This window comes from Pituophis catenifer, unplaced genomic scaffold, assembly GCF_029215685.1.
Source record: "Pituophis catenifer annectens isolate HBS135680 unplaced genomic scaffold, rPitCat1.0.hap2 SCAF_2, whole genome shotgun sequence".
Classification (NCBI taxonomy): Eukaryota; Metazoa; Chordata; class Lepidosauria; order Squamata; family Colubridae; genus Pituophis; species Pituophis catenifer.
In genome coordinates this window covers 4675524-4691656 of record NW_027256882.1, presented here as the reverse complement: position 1 = coordinate 4691656, position 16133 = coordinate 4675524, and the positions used below count along the sequence as shown (strand labels likewise).

The 16133-nt window shown below is 41.8% G+C and overlaps 1 long non-coding RNA gene and 1 pseudogene across 1 annotated transcript; both read right to left on the bottom strand.

Annotated features, from left to right (window-relative positions):
* LOC139311673 (zinc finger protein 721-like) overlaps positions 1-16133 on the bottom strand; it is a 34655-nt pseudogene that overhangs the window by 9247 nt on the left and 9275 nt on the right.
* On the bottom strand, positions 244-970 carry LOC139311683 (uncharacterized). Its single transcript, XR_011599952.1, has 3 exons — positions 801-970; positions 398-441; positions 244-312 (listed from the first exon to the last, which is right to left on the bottom strand). It is a non-coding gene; the product is annotated as an uncharacterized lncRNA (long non-coding RNA).

Below are 16133 nucleotides of genomic sequence, written 5' to 3'. Positions count from 1 at the left end.
CTCCATCATGGGAGCCAAGAATAAAAGGAGAAGACCAAACCCACCACATGCTGAAGAACAAACCTCTGTTAGATCTGTGTAGGAATTTAGTCAAAACTTCTTTTAAGTAAAGCCAAAAACAAAGAAATCTCTCAGGATGGAGGAGGCGCCAGAATGCAACTCAAGGTGTTCCCTACAAGAGTTGGTCTTCTGGGAAAGGCCAACCACATGCTTGCTTGCTCTGAAGGGAGGGAATTCCTTTGTGCCACATAAGTCTTCTAGCTTGCAGAGGGAGTTCTTTCTTATTGGGTCACTTTCTACTAAGTCCAACGACTAAGACACGAGAAGACGCAGAGAATTAAGGATAAGTAGAATCTTCCTAGAAAGTCTCCAATCCAGTGGAACAGTCTGCCCTTACCTAGTGAGGTATCCTGACCTTGACTTTTATCCTTGGGGATCCCTCTGAAAGAAAAATCAGTAGAAATATTTGTGAGATCCACCCAATTCCTCCCCATTCCTGGAAGAACCTCAGAACCTGAAATATAAGCGGAGAAGGGCAGTTAAGAGGACAGGACAAAAGAGGATCCGGATTTTATTTTCTGCCCACAAAACCCTTCTGTCCATCAGTGGCGATGGATGAGACCCAATGGGAGAATCGCTCCAAACGACCGACTCTTTCCAAGAACGCAGGAACAATTTCGTTAATGAGTTTCTCTAAATATCTACTCGCATTCTTAACCTCCAAAACTCCATCAGGGAGAAATGGAAGACTTCAAGCAGGTGAAGATCCCTTCGTATTTCCCAAAAGAAGCTTCTCTGACCTGGAGGTCTTCCTGCTTCTCCTCTTCTCTGCCAGGCTCAGAAGGGACCTTCCAGCCACTGGCACCGCTGGCTCTCCAAAGATCCTTCCAGTCTTCCAGGAATCGGAATCTGAAGGAGATGTGAGCAGGGGGTTCTTTTACGCTTCCTTCTCTCCTCCCCTCTCCTTGGATCTCCCCATGCACAGCCAAGAGCAATTATGGGGCAGATTTCCCGCTCCCTCCAATGTCCTTCCCTCCCCCCTGGGGTGGATCTGAGTGACAGGATCCCGTCTTGCCCGCCCCCAACCGATCCCCAGGGAACAACTCGCAGGCGGAACTACCCAACCACGCAGACAGAGTTGCGCATGCGCAGCGGGCTAGTCAGTCGGGGCAGCCAAGAGCGCGCCCCCTGCTGGCACCTGGGGGAAAATGTCGGCCGTGGGGGCAGCTTTGGAGGCTTGGCAGGACAGCCTCTGCCCGGAACTGCAGCTGCCCTTCAGAGCGAGCTGTGCAAGCGGCATCCCATTGGCGAAACGGATCCCTTAGAAGCCAACTCCGAAGTACCCCTGTCAAGCCCCCCCCCCCAAATTCCACTTCTCCCCTCTTGTGGGAAGCCTCCGTGGGCTCCGCCTGTTGCTGCTGCTGGTGGGACGTTGACCGGGAGGGGGGAAAGGAGGGCCCAGGGGAAGGCTGGGGGGGACCGGAAAGAGAAGGGGAATGTTGACACCCCTCCCCCCACGGAAGTCGTGATTGGGATGGGAGCTTGCGAGACTCCTCCCCTTTCCTCTTGGCCACGCCCCTCCCAGTGTGACTCCCAGAAGCAGCAGGAAAAGGGAGGGGTGGGAGGAGCCTATTCTGGCGGGAAGAGCGGAGAGACAGATAGTCACAGTTCTGAGGAAAGGCCAACATGGGGGGAGGTCTTTGGGGTCCTCAGTAGGGACTCAACTTCTCCTTTCTCTGGGTCAGAGACAGAATTGGGCCTCCTTCTGGTCCCCTCTTCTCCCTCCGCCCCCCAGGAGACCTTCTCACACCCGTCGCTGAGGCGAGTGACTTGGAAGAGCCTCACACTGGATCCCCTTCAAGCCCTCAGACTCCACTCTCCCCCAAAGACCCTTCAGCATAACCATGGCGTTTCTTATTTACAAAGGGAAAGAGTGGAATTGCTGGCTGAAGAATATATTGGATGGATTTATTCCACTAATACATGAATGGTATTAAATGGGAAAATATATGTAGGATATATTAAGTGGGAAAATATATGCCTGGACCTCCCTCCCCACAACTACAAATCCTTAAAAGGCCAAAAATACCTTCCAAGTTGCAGAAAGAGGCAAAAGGCTGAAATTTTCTGGTTCCCCTTTGAGTCCTCTGGTGCAAAGGAAGAAGAGAAAGTTGGCTGAGGCACTTTCAATGCTGTATGGATTATTTCCACAGATGTAAAATTATATAATTAGGAAAATATTACTAAAAATGCCAAGATTTTATAATGAGGAATGTTCCCACGTATTGTAGGCTACAATGTCTCGTTTGCTTCTTTCATAGATAAACCTACCTTGCTAATGCTTTTCTCATTCCATGGTTTTCAATGCGTCATTGTGCAACGTAAAACTGAGTCAGATCTGAAGTCATTCCACCCCCTTCTAGCACTTTCTAACATTTTATTTCACTCTCCCCCTCCTACGTATTCACCTGGTGTCTTCATTTAGTTTTATTGTTCAATGTGTATAAAGTAGGGCATCCTTTAAATTGCACAGCAACTGTTTATTAACCTTTCAAAATGAGAAAGGTGGTTAATAATGAGGAAATGTTTTTAAGAAATATATTAAGATCAAAAGTACAGTCACAATCATGCTAGTAAAAGTTTTCTCCAAAACCATAGCAACTTGACATGTTAAGTATAATTGATCTTTCTGATGAACTTGGTATCAGAAAATGAAATACAGGCAGTAAAGTGGCATTTGAAAATCTTGAGAAATAGAAAATACGGTAATGATTAATCTAAGAAACTGAACAATGAATCATTTAAATCAAGAAATTAAAAAACTTTTTTAAAAAATATTGCGCATATGGTACACTGTTGGATGAATAAAACCATTTTTAAAGTCCCTTTTAGCTGGTTGAATAGAGTAGGGTAGAGGTAGAGTAGAGTAGAGTAGAGAGGCTAGACTAGACTGAGCTGGATGAGATCTTGGAGGCCTTCAAGCCTAGCCCCCTGCTCAAGGAGAACATAAACTGTTTCAGACAATGACTGAAAAATCTCCACTGATGAAGCACCCACAACGTCTGAAAGCAAGTTGTTCCATTGGTTCATTGTCCTCACTGTTAGGAAGTTTCTCTTTAATTCCAGGTTGCTTCTCCCCTTGAGTAGTTTCCATCGGTTGCTTCTTGTCCTGCCCTCTGGTGCTTTGATTGAACTGACTGTGATATTGATGTCAATCGCATTGGCCCTCAGCTTATTATGGGTCATATGCATCCTTTGTCACTGCGTTCTTGTATTTCCCAGCTGAGCTTCATATTTTTGGACTAATAGACTTACTGTAGTTTGCCAAGTTCCTTATCAGTTTTCTTTACTGCGCATGTCCTACATTCCATTCCTTTATTACTACTCTTTCCTTTGTTCTCTCTGCCAGGAATGATCTTGGCAGAGGAACGCTGCCAAGATGTAGCTAATTAGATAGATAGATGTTTTTGTTACTTTTTACAAATAAAAGAGTTTTATTAGAGAATACTTCTTCGGGTTTTATTTCAGAATATTGCAACTTGGAGAAAGCCACGGTCCATCCTCTAATTAATGGTGAGATTATCCCAGAGCCAAAAATGGGATTAAATCATGCCCTGACATCCTTGCCTTGCTTTGTTTTGCTTGCATACACCACCTCTTCACAAAGCCTGGAGGCTGATCCCAGACTCAGTTCAGATAAAAAAATAATTAAAGATGAAGCAGCTTGACCAAGCCGAGGTTGTGATCTTTTGGAGAAAAGAGAGGGGCAATTGTTTTAACAGTTTTTCTTGAGTGACACCTTAACTGAATAGGTAATATCTTTTGATTTAAGAACTTTATCCTAGGAGCTTCCCAAAATCAATCCATTTATTCAGTTGCTCCTACAGCAATCTTCTGAAAGAAGATGTAATTGTTTTTACACTCCATATCTTTAGATGGTTTCATATCACAAATTAAGGATACTGCAGTCCCTTAAAGAGATCTCCCTCCCACCCTGTATGTAGTCCTGATCCGGGTCATATTAATAAGGTAAATAAGTTGATTGCTTTCCACAGGATATTCCCCCCCCCCTTCTTTCTTGAGAAGCATCCTGTTTTCACATTTCTACATTTAGAAATCCATACATTTCTATTTCCCTCCTGTGTAGATCCTCTTATGGGAACTAAGGTGACTTAGTTGCGCTAGTACAATTTCTTCCGTGTCTGGGTATTAATGTAGTAAGTAAGAGACTGGCTTGTACTCAAACTCTTCCCAGATTCATTGCATACATATGATTCTTCTCCTGTGTGGATCCTGTTATGGGAAGTAAGGGAACGCTTATCACAGAAGCCCTTCCCACATTCCAGGCATTTATAAGGTTTCTCTCCTGTGTGGGTCCTTTTATGATAAATCAGATTGCAACATACAGCGAAGGTCTTTCCACAGTCTGTGCACTTATAAGGTTTTTCCCCTGTATGCATCCGGTTATGGAAACTAAAGTGACTGCTTTCCCTGAAACTCTTCCCACACTCTAGACATTTATAAGGCTTCTCTCCTGTGTGGATTCTTTCATGACAAGTAAGAGAAGTCTTTACACTGAAGCTCTATCCACACTCCAAGCATTTATAGGGTTTTTCCCCTGTGTGGACCCGTTTATGGGTAGCAAGGCCACAGCTTTGGCTGAAGCTCTTCCCACAGTCTAGGCATTTATAGGGTTTTTCTCCTGTGTGGACCCGTTTATGAGAAGTAAGGCTACTGCTTCGGCTGAAGCCCTTCCCACAGTCTAGGCATTTATAGGGTTTTTCTCCTGTGTGGATCCGTTTATGAGAAGTAAGAGCATTCTTTACCCTGAAGCTCTTTCCACACTCCATGCATTTATAGGGTTTCTCTCCTGTATGGACTCGTTTATGACACGCAAGGTTACTGTTTGTCCTGAAGGGTTTTCCACACTCAGTGCATTTATAAGGTTTTTCACCTGAGTGGATCCTTTTGTGGGATGTCAGATTATTTCTATTTCTGTAGCTCTTTCCACACTCTATACACTTACAGGGTTTTTCGCCTGTATGAATCTTTTGATGGGAAGCAAGGCCACCACTTTGCCTAAAGCTCTTCCCACATTCTATGCATTTAAAAGGTTTCTCTCCAGTATGCATCCTTTTATGGTAAGTAAGGGAATTCTTTACACTGAAACTTTTTCCACAGTCTACACATTTATAGGGTTTTTCTCCAGTATGCATCCTTTCATGGTAAGTAAGGGAATTCTTTATACTGAAACTTTTTCCACAGTCTACACATTTATATGGTTTTTCCCCTGAATGGAACCTTCTATGGCATATCAGGTAACTACTAGTGCTGAAGCTCTTCCCACATTCTATGCATTTAAAGGGTTTTTCTCCAGTATGCATCCTTTTATGGTAAATAAGGGAATTCTTCCTACTGAACCTTTTCCCACAGTCTACACATTTATAGGGTTTTTCCCCTGAATGGATCCTTCTATGGTCTATCAGGTCACTACTAATTCTGAAGCTCTTCCCACATTCTATGCATTTAAAGGGTTTTTCACTATGTATCCTTTTATGGGAAGTAAGGGAACCCTTCAAATGGAACCTTTGTCCACAATCCACACATTTATAGGGTTTTTCCCCTGAATGGATCCTTCTATGGCATATCAGGTAACTACTAGTTGTGAAGCTCTTCCCACATTCTATGCATTTAAAGGGTTTTTCTCCACAATGTCTCCTTTTGTGGGAGGTTAGATAAATGTTGTCCCTGAAGCTCTTTCCACACTCTAGGCACTTATAGAGTGTTTCTGTGGTGTGGATCTTTTTATGAGAAGTTAAATTACCTTTCCACCCAACACTTTTTCCACAGACCATAGCATTGTAGGGTTTCTCCCTTGCCTGGATCATTTTATGTGAAGTAAGATTATTACTGCAGGAGCTTTTTCCCGTTTTGCACTGATTACTAGCATTGGGGTTTGCTTTGACTCTTTTTCTACTTTGACATTTCCCCGTATTTTCTTTGGAATCACGTTGGGTCAGGAAGTGATCCATTTCCACACATTCAAGAATCGATTTTTCTCTCCAACTGTGCTTATTTGTAGATGTCTCCTCAGGAATTTCAGTTTTGATTATTTCCAACGGCACTAAATTTGTCTCTTGGTTATTTTCCTTCTGCGCATCAAATGCTTGTGGGGAAGAAAAATAAATTAGAATAATGTACAACATACGATTTGCTGTCCCAATGCATAGATTTATCTAATACTGGCCATCTGCATAAATACCTTATGCCAGCAGACTTGAAATTCTGGGCTTAGAAAATTTAGAACTACACCGCCTTTGGTATGACCTAAGTGTAGCTCATAAAATTAACTGCTACAATGTCCTACCCGTCAAGAACTACTTCACTTTCAACCACAACAATACAGAACACGCAATAGATACAAACTTAAAAGTGAACTGCTCCAAACTCGATTGCAGAAAATATGACTTCAGCAACAGAGTGGTCAATGCCAGGAATGCACTACCTGATTTTGTGGTTTCATCCCCAACCCCCCAAAATTTTAACCTAAGACTGTCTACTGTTGACCTCACCCCATTCCTAAGAGGTCTGTAAGGGGCGTGCATAAGAGCACCAGTGTGCCTACCGTTCCTGTCTTCCTGTCCTCGGTGTATTTCGCTGTGCCCTCAAGACCCTGCTGTTCCGCCAAGCCGGGCTATCAATTTAATGATTTTTCAATTGGGTTTTAAATTTTTGGGGTTTTAAATTTTAGCCAAATTGTGTAATAATTTTAATTATTTTTAACTGATGTTTGTCTTTGTGTTTTTTAATAAGCTGTACACTGCCCTGAGTCCTTCGGGAGAAGGGCGGTATAGAAATAAAATTATTTATTTATTTATTTAATGTTCCCTTTATTTGTATTCATTTTATATATTCAATTCATGCTTATACTTATATATATATTATCTAATACGTACTTGACAAATAATTAGTGATTATTATTATGAATATTGGTTACTAACATCTAACCCTCATTCTTGGCAGTTAAAAGGATAAAGCAAAAACACATCTGGACATCAGGACATGGCACACAAATTGTCTCAACTATGAGACACCCAACTTGCATTCAATAAGACAACGTATGTTGGACGTCCGGTCCAGAGCTGCGGTGCCACAGTCAGGGAATTAGTGGGCTCCAACGAGCCCGCGAAAACCCCGACTGACGAACTGCTGTCCGACCAGTCTTCGGACCGACCCCCATCTTGTAGGGATGGGGGGTGAAGAGGAGCTCCTTGGAGGGCCAAGAGGAACAGGCCAGTTCCTCTGAGACGAGAGGGAATCCTCAAAGTCGGCGGCGGGGTTAGGCAGCCATGGCGGCTGCCACAAAGCCGCAGCAGACCGGGACACAAGATCGTGCAGGAGGAAGAAAAAAGAACAAGCCGGGTGAGTGACACCAACCCAGGCAAATAATGGGATTATTTGGAGTATCTTTTAAAATAAGACCCCAACCTTAAACTGCGGCTACAGATCTGTGGGGCTTGAAGATTTAAAAGAAAGGGGGGGGGAAAATGGAGACCCAAGACAAACTTTGCATTAATTAATTTGGCTAGAAGAACTTGTTTTCAATAATGTGGAAAATTGGATTCTTTTTTTTTATTATTTTTCTGGATTGAAGAAATACTTCTTTGGGAATTTAAACCTGTGAAAGCTAACGAAGTTAATGAAGATTGACAGACGGATGGCTAACGAAGTTAATGAAGATTGACAGACGGATGGCTACAAAATTGCCATGAAGTCTGCGGTGACTAAGCAGGAGAGTGGATTGAAGAGATTTTACTTTCTACTTGGAAAAGAAATATTCTAAATGGCTTTCTATTTTGGATTATTATGATTATTTTGGATTTAACATTAGACTAATGGATTTGGGAAATCTTTATCCTGTTCTGCGTGATTTTAAGAAGAAAGATCTTGGACCTTTTCTACAATGGAAATTTACAGACTTAGTAAAAAGAAGGGGTGGCGCAGGAACCAAGACAGGAAGTGAAGAGATCATGTTTGAAGCAGACATTTATAAGAGCACTAAAGTGATACACAGAACTTTTAATTTGAATAGATGAACTTTGAAGTGGAATATGTGAATAGACAGGAAGAAAGAAGAAATAAAATAGATTTAAATTAAATGAAACTAAATTGTAATGTAATGCTTAAAAGCCTAAAGGAATAAAAGGGTTTTGTTTTTGTTTTCTTGTGGATTGAACAGGAAGGTTTTTGGAAAGGGAAAAATAATAAATGGCAATTAAAATAGGGATTTATATACTAAGTGGTTAAAAATTACAATGAGAAATGTATACTAATGTGAGATAACTTTAAGAAAACTTATTATTTGTTGTAACATGCCTTAACTATATTTTGCAAACAAAGCTAGATTGTTGACTATGATTGATTAACATATTATTGAATGAAACTATGAAATACACAGACGATAGAGATAAATTGTGATCTAATTTAACAAATATGGGAAATGATGATTATTATGAAACATAATGAGAATTAACTTTGATGAATATGCTGAGACAAGATCAAATAGATAATTATGATGTAAGGGAAAAATAAAATAATGAGGTGAAGGATACTAACTAGATAAGAGTTAGAGACTCGGAGGAAATAAGTGGGAAAATAATTAAATGCTGGAAATCAGCCAAACAATGGTAGGAGAGATGGAGGAGATTATGCTGGAAATCAGCCAAACATGAAATGTTGGAAATCAGCCAAACAATAGGAGGAGAGTAGGAGAAAAATATGCTGGAAATCAGCCAAACAATGGAAGGAGTCTGGAGGAGATTATACTAGAAATTAGCCAAATAAAATATGCTGGAAGTCAGCCAAGCAATAGGAGAGTTGGAGAAAAATATGCTGGAAATCAGCCAAACAATGGAAGGAGTTCTGGAGGAGATTATGCTAGAAATTAGCTAAATAAAATATGCTGGAAGTCAGCCAAACATTGGAGGGAGTCTGGGAGAAGATCATGCTAGAAACTAGTCAAATACAATATGCTGGAAATCAGCCGATAATGTTGGGAGATCAGGAGGAGATAATACTGGGAATAATCTCAAAAGAGTTGATAACTTGGAGAAGAAATAAGCAATATGTTTTTTTTGTGATAAAACTGTAATATGTGGGATATTTAATTGGAAAGTTCAAGATATTTTGATTTGATAAAAAGGGTCAAATAACTAAGATGTCGACAAAATTGTGTTTTATAAATTTTAACAAAATGGAGATGTATTGAAATTGAACTTGATAATTTTGGTGATAAAATTGTAAGGTATATAATTAGAATAAGAGACTAGAATGTTGTTAATAATTATTTGGATATTGATGAGATATAGATACAGAGATAACGAGTTAAAATTTAATTCGAAGTCAAAACTGTAGTGATATATTTGTTTAGATGAAAGTGTTAGAATTTTATGTTTAGATTGTTTTTTTTTTTTTGTTTTTTTCTCTCTGTTTTAAATTTTAAATTGTTTTAAATTTTTAAAAGATGTAAAGGAAAAGTGGAATAGAGCATGTTAAAAGAATGTAAGCATGTTGGCATCTATGACCGGATTGAAACTCTGTCCTTGAAAGTTAGATTTTATGTTTATGTTTGGGAAAAAATAAAAAAAACATTTATAAAAAAAAAAAAGACAACATACGTCATTGCAATACAAGCAAGACAAAATATGTTGCTGAGTAGGACAACTGCAACAGGCAAAAACATCCTGTCCCTGAACATCTTCCCAATCCCTCTGCAATAATGACCCAGGGCCCAAGGATGACCACAAGACTCAATGTCAATCTTTGCTGGTCACCACAGTGATCTCTTTCTTCTAAATGAAACTGTTCTACTTAGAAGACCATAAAGGGGGACTGGAATTAATGTAAGAGGAAAAAAGAAAAGATGAAATCATTTTTAATAAGTTACGTACATATCTAAGTTGTAAATAAAGAATCTAGTGACAGCTTGCTCTGACTTAAATTGTCCTCCAGAGGAACCCTTACCTAAAGAGGCCACCATCCTAGACGTTTCCAACATGACTTCTTCATGCAGGGCTTTCTGGCTGGGATCAAGCAGCAACCACTCTTCACTATTGAAATGGATGGCCACCTCCCCAAAGGACACAGGACCCTAAAGAAGGAAGGAGCCCTGTGAGAAGACTCAATAGAATTTGCAAGATCTCCTTCAATCTGAAAAACCTGAGAGCACAAAGTGAAATTTCTTGGACATTTCCCTAGTTGGACTCAACATAGTATATGATAAACAGGGCAGCATTCACATCACTTTGACTGACTCTGCTGACCTTCAATGTCAGCAAACTTCCTTGATCAAGTGGCATAGTGTGCCTTAGACACACCATCTACCAGTGGCCCCAATATTCCATCATGTTTGCAAGAGATTCCGTGGGATTTCTGTCTGACATAGTAACCTAATGGTCTTTGTGGTTCTTTGAACGGTCAACCTTGCTCACTCTCATGAACTTTCATGAAAATACTAGGAAGGCACTTCCAGCCATCAAAATGCAATTCATCAAGAGAGAAAGAGAAGAGAGAATATAACTTTGTCACTTTGAATGTATGCTAATCGGTATACATTAAAATGAAATTTTGTTGTATACAGCCCTCAAGGGTCTCCACCTCTAATAATTAAATACAAAATTATGCATATACCCACATATATGACACGAAGAAACAACAGTTTAGTTTGGATGCATACATGGCGAGAGAAACAAATCTTTGAAGTTTACCAGACGGATGGCATAGGGAACAAAGCTGTTACAGAATTTGGTAGTACTGTTAGAAATATTTTGAAACCTCCTCCTAGAGGAGAGCAACAAAATGTTAAGTGTGTGTGTGTGGTCTCTAACAATATTTTGAGCTCAAAGCACATAGCGCTTATAAGCAGTATCCTGAATGACAGGAAGTGAGCCTCCTATAATCTTCTCGGCTGTCCTCACCACTCTCTGTATGGACTTTCTCTGTAAGGCACTGCAGACACCAAAGCAAACAGTGAACTAGTTTGTTAAAATACTCTCCATCGTGCCCCTGTAAAAAGTGGCGAGAGATAGAAGGAGAAACATGTGCTCTTCTCATCCGACAAAGGAAATGCAGATGCCGGTTTGCACGCTTCATTATGTGAAGAGAACAGTTCAGATTCTTTGTTATCTGCATCCCCAACACTTAATACTGTTGACCATGTCTACAGCTGCATCCTTGATACAGAGTGGAGTATGAACAGTCCGGATGTTTCTAAAATCTACGATGATCTCCTTCATTTTATTAACATTTCTGCTTCTCCTGTTTTTATCCCTTTCACCAAAGATAGGAAAACAAGATTATACTTACAATAAAGTAGATTTAGCCTAAATATTCATGTCTCCTGTCTGCTTTACTAGGGATAGGCAACATGAAGTGCCATGTGGCATTATTTGAAACCAGAATTATACTGTACAACTAGTAAGGAATTCCATAGATCACCAAATCTTTGTTGAGAGGTGGGCCTAGTTTGACTGACCATAAATTTAAATTTCTAATTTTCTTGCTGTGCACTTTGCTCAAGAATAGCATATCATATGCTGAGTCCCCAAAGAAAACTAGAGGTCTCCTACTGCTCCCCCATATTAGCTCTTCCTTCCTACCTGTTTTGGAAGTCCAGCAGCTGTTTCAGCTCCAGCAATAGAAGATGATTCAATGAACAACGGTGACTCCATTTTGTCCACTGGGAAAGAGAGAGACAGGAAAGGGTTCAACTTCATCTTTTCTACCTTGAAGGCACAATTTAAGATTTCTTCCTGTCCTGCCCAGGAAACCTCCATTTTTCTCTCTTCCAATATCTGCCTTTCATAGGCTCCATCATGGGAGCCAAGAATAAAAGGAGAAGACCAAACCCACCACATGCTGAAGAACAAACCTCAGTTAGATTGTTGTCCTAACCTTTTGGAACAACACATGCAAATTTATACTCTTGGCAACCAAAGCATTTGCTCAATCACTGTAAATTCTTCCCCCTCTCTCTGCAGTTTGAAATTAGTGATATTCTAGTAACCCAGGAAACATGCCTGCAAGGACAGTGTTGGAAATGGCCCAGCAGAGATCTGTGTAGGAATTTAGTCAAAACTTCTCTTAAGTAAAGCCAAAAACAAAGAAATCTCTCAGGATGGAGGAGGCGCCAGAATGCAACTCAAGGTGTTCCCTACAAGAGTTGGTCTTCTGGGAAAGGCCAACCATAGGCTTGCTCTGAAGGGAGGGAATTCCTTTGTGCCCCTTAAGTCTTCTAGCTTGAAGAGGGAGTTCTTTCTTATTGGGTCACTTTCTACTAAGTCCAACGACTAAGACACGAGAAGACGCAGAGAATTAAGGATAAGTAGAATCTTCCTAGAAAGTCTCCAATCCAGTGGAACAGTCTGCCCTTACCTAGTGAGGTATCCTGACCTTGACTTTTATCCTTGGGGATCCCTCTGAAAGAAAAATCAGTAGAAATATTTGTGAGATCCACCCAATTCCTCCCCATTCCTGGAAGAACCTCAGAACCTGAAATATAAGCGGAGAAGGGCAGTTAAGAGGACAGGACAAAAGAGGATCCGGATTTTATTTTCTGCCCACAAAACCCTTCTGTCCATCAGTGGGAGAATCGCTCCAAATGAGCTACTCTTTCCAAGAACGCAGGAACAATTTCGTTAATGAGTTTCTCTAAATATCTACTCGCATTCTTAACCTCCAAAACTCCATCAGAGAGAAATGGAAGACTTCAAGCAGGTGAAGATCCCTTCAGATTCCACAAAAGAAGCTTCTCTGACCTGCAGCTCTTCCTGCTTCTCCTCTTCTCTGCCAGGCTCAGAAGGGATCTTCCAGCCACTGGCACCGCTGGTTCTCCAAAGATCCTTCCAGTCTTCCAGGAATCGGAATCTGAAGGAAATGTGAGCAGGGGGTTCCTTTAAGCTTCCTTCTCTCCTCCCCCCTCCTTGGATCTCCCCATGCACAGCCAAGAGCAATTATGGGGCAGATTTCCCGCTCCCTCCAATGTCCTTCCCTACCCCCTGGGGTGGATCTGAGTGACGGGATCCCGTCTTGCCCGCCCCCACCGGATCCCCAGGGAACAATTCGCAGGCGGAACTACCCAACCACGCAGACGGAGTTGCGCATGCGCAGCGGGCTAGTCAGTCGGCAGCCAAGAGCGCGCCCCCTGCTGGCACCTGGGGGGAAATGGCGGCCGTGGGGGCAGCTTTGCAGGACAGCCTCTGCCCGGAGCTGCAGCTGCCCTGCAGAGCGAGCTGTGCAAGCGGCATCCGGGAGAAGCCAGGCGGAGATCGTGGGCCTCCCCGGGTCCTGGATGGTCTCTTCTTCTCTGTATCTCGCACACAATACAATAGAACAGAACAGAATAGAATTCTTGATTGGCCAAGCGTGATTGACGCACAAGGAATTGGTCTTTGGTGCATAAGCTCTCAGTGCACATAAAAGAAAAGCTACGTTCGCCAAGAATCATCAGGTACAACACTGAATGATAGTCATAGTCAGAAATTCGGCCTGGAGACAGATGCCTCAACGGAAGGGAGGCTTCCCATTGGCGAAACGGATCCCTTAGACGCCAACACCGAAGTACCCCTGTCAAGCCCCCCCCCTTCCACTTCTCCCCTCTTGTGGGAAGCCTCCTTGGCCTCCGCCTGTTGTTGCTGCTGCTGGTGGGGACGTTGGCCGGGAGGGGGGAAAGGAGGGCCCAGGGGAAGGCTGGGGGGGAGGACCATTGAGGCTGGTGGGGGCCGGGGAGAGAAGGGGACTGGGGATATCCCTCCCCTCCATGGAAGACGTGAGCGGGATGGGAGCTTGCGAGACTCCTCCCCTTTCCTCTTGGACACGCCCCTCCCAGTGTGACTCTCAGAAGCAGCAGGAAAAGGGGTTCCGAGAGGAGTGGGAGGAGCCTATTCTGGCGGGAAGAGCGGAGAGACAGATAGTCACAGCTCTGAGGAAAGGCCATCATATGGGGGGGGTCTTTGGGGTCCTCAGGAGGGACTCAACTTCTCCTTTCTCTGGGTCAGAGACAGAATTGGGCCTCCTTCTGGTCCTCTCCGCTCCCCAGGAGACCTTCTCACACCCGTCGCTGAGGCGAGTGACTTGGAAGAGCCTCACACACTGGATCCCCTTCAAGCCCTCAGCCGCCACTCTTCCCCCAAAGACCCTTCAGGATAACCATGGCGTTTCTTATTTACAAAGGGAAAGAGTGGAATTGCTGGCTGAAGAATATATTGGATTTATTCCATTAATACATGAATGGTATTAAATGGGAAAATATATGTAGACGCTGCCTGGACCTCCCTCCCCACAAGTACAAATCCTTAAAAGGCCAAAAATACCTTCCAAGTTGCAGAAAGAGGCAAAAGGCTGAAATTTTCTGGTTCCCCTTTGAGTCCTCTGGTGCAAAGGAAGAAGAGAAAATTGGCTGAGGCACTTTCAATGCTGCATGGATTATTTCCAGATGTAAAATTATATAATTAGGAAAATATTACTAAAAATGCCAAGATTTTATAATGAGGAATGTTCCCACGTATTGTAGGCTACAATGTCTCGTTTGCTTCTTTCATAGATAAACCTTCCTTGCTAATGCTATTCTCATTCCATGGTTTTCAATGCATCATTGTGCATCGTAAAACTGAGTCAGATCTGAAGTCAATCCACCCCCTTCTAGTACTTCCTAACATTTTATTTCACTCTCCCCCTCCTACGTATTCATCTGGTGTCTTCATTTAGTTTTATTGTTCAATGTGTATAAAGTAGGGCATCCTTTAAATTGCGCAGCAACTGTTTCCAATAATTTATTAACCTTTCAAAATGAGAAAGGTGGATAATAATGAGGAAATGTTTTTAAGAAATATATTAAGATCAAAAGTACAGTCACAATCATGCTAGTAAAAGTTTTCTCCAAAACCATAGCAACCTGACATGTCAACTATGATTGATCTTTCTGATGAACTTGGTATCAGAAAATGAAATACAGGCAGTAAAGTGGCATTTGAAAATCTTGAGAAATAGAAAATACGGTAATGATTAATCTGAGAAACTGAACAATAAATCATTTAAATCAAGAAATTAAAAAACTTTTTTAAAAAATATTGCGCATATGGTACACTGTTGGATCAATAAAACCATTTTTAAAGTCCCTTTTAGCTGGTTGAATAGAGTAGGGTAGGGTAGAGTAGAGAGGCTAGACTAGACTGAGCTGGATGAGATCTTGGAGGCCTTCAAGCCTAGCCCCCTGCTCAAGGAGAACATATACTGTTTCAGACAAGTGACTGAAAAATCTCCACTGATGAAGCACCCACAATGTCTGAAAGCAAGTTGTTCCATTGGTTCATTGTCCTCACTGTTAGGAACTTTCTCTTTAATTCCAGGTTGCTTCTCCCCTTAAGTAGTTTCCATCGGTTGCTTCTTGTCCTGCCCTCTGGTGCTTTGATTGAACTGTGATATTGATGTCAATCGCATTGGCCCTCAGCTTATTATGGGTCATATGCATCCTTTGTCACTGCGTTCTTGTATTTCCCAGCTGAGCTTCATATTTTTGGACTAATAGACTTACTGTAGTTTGCCAAGTTCCTTATCAGTTTTCTTTACTGCGCATGTCCTACATTCCATTCCTTTATTACTACTATTTCCTTTGTTCTCTCTGCCAGGAATGATCTTGGCAGAGGAACGCTGCCAAGATGTAGCTAATTAGATAGATAGATGTTTTTGTTACTTTTTACAAATAAAAGAGTTTTATTAGAGAATACTTCTTCGGGTTTTATTTCAGAATATTGCAACTTGGAGAAAGCCACGGTCCATCCTCTAATTAATGGTGAGATTATCCCAGAGCCAAAAATGGGATTAAATCATGCCCTGACATCCTTGCCTTGCTTTGTTTTGCTTGCATACACCACCTCTTCACAAAGCCTGGAGGCTGATCCCAGACTCAGTTCAGATAAAAAAATAATTAAAGATAAAGCAGCTTGACCAAGCCGAGGTTGTGATCTTTTGGAGAAAAGAGAGGGGCAATTGTTTTTACAGTTTTTCTTGAGTGACACCTTAACTGAATAGGTAATATCTTTTGATTTAAGAACTTTATCCTAGGAGCTTCCCAAAAT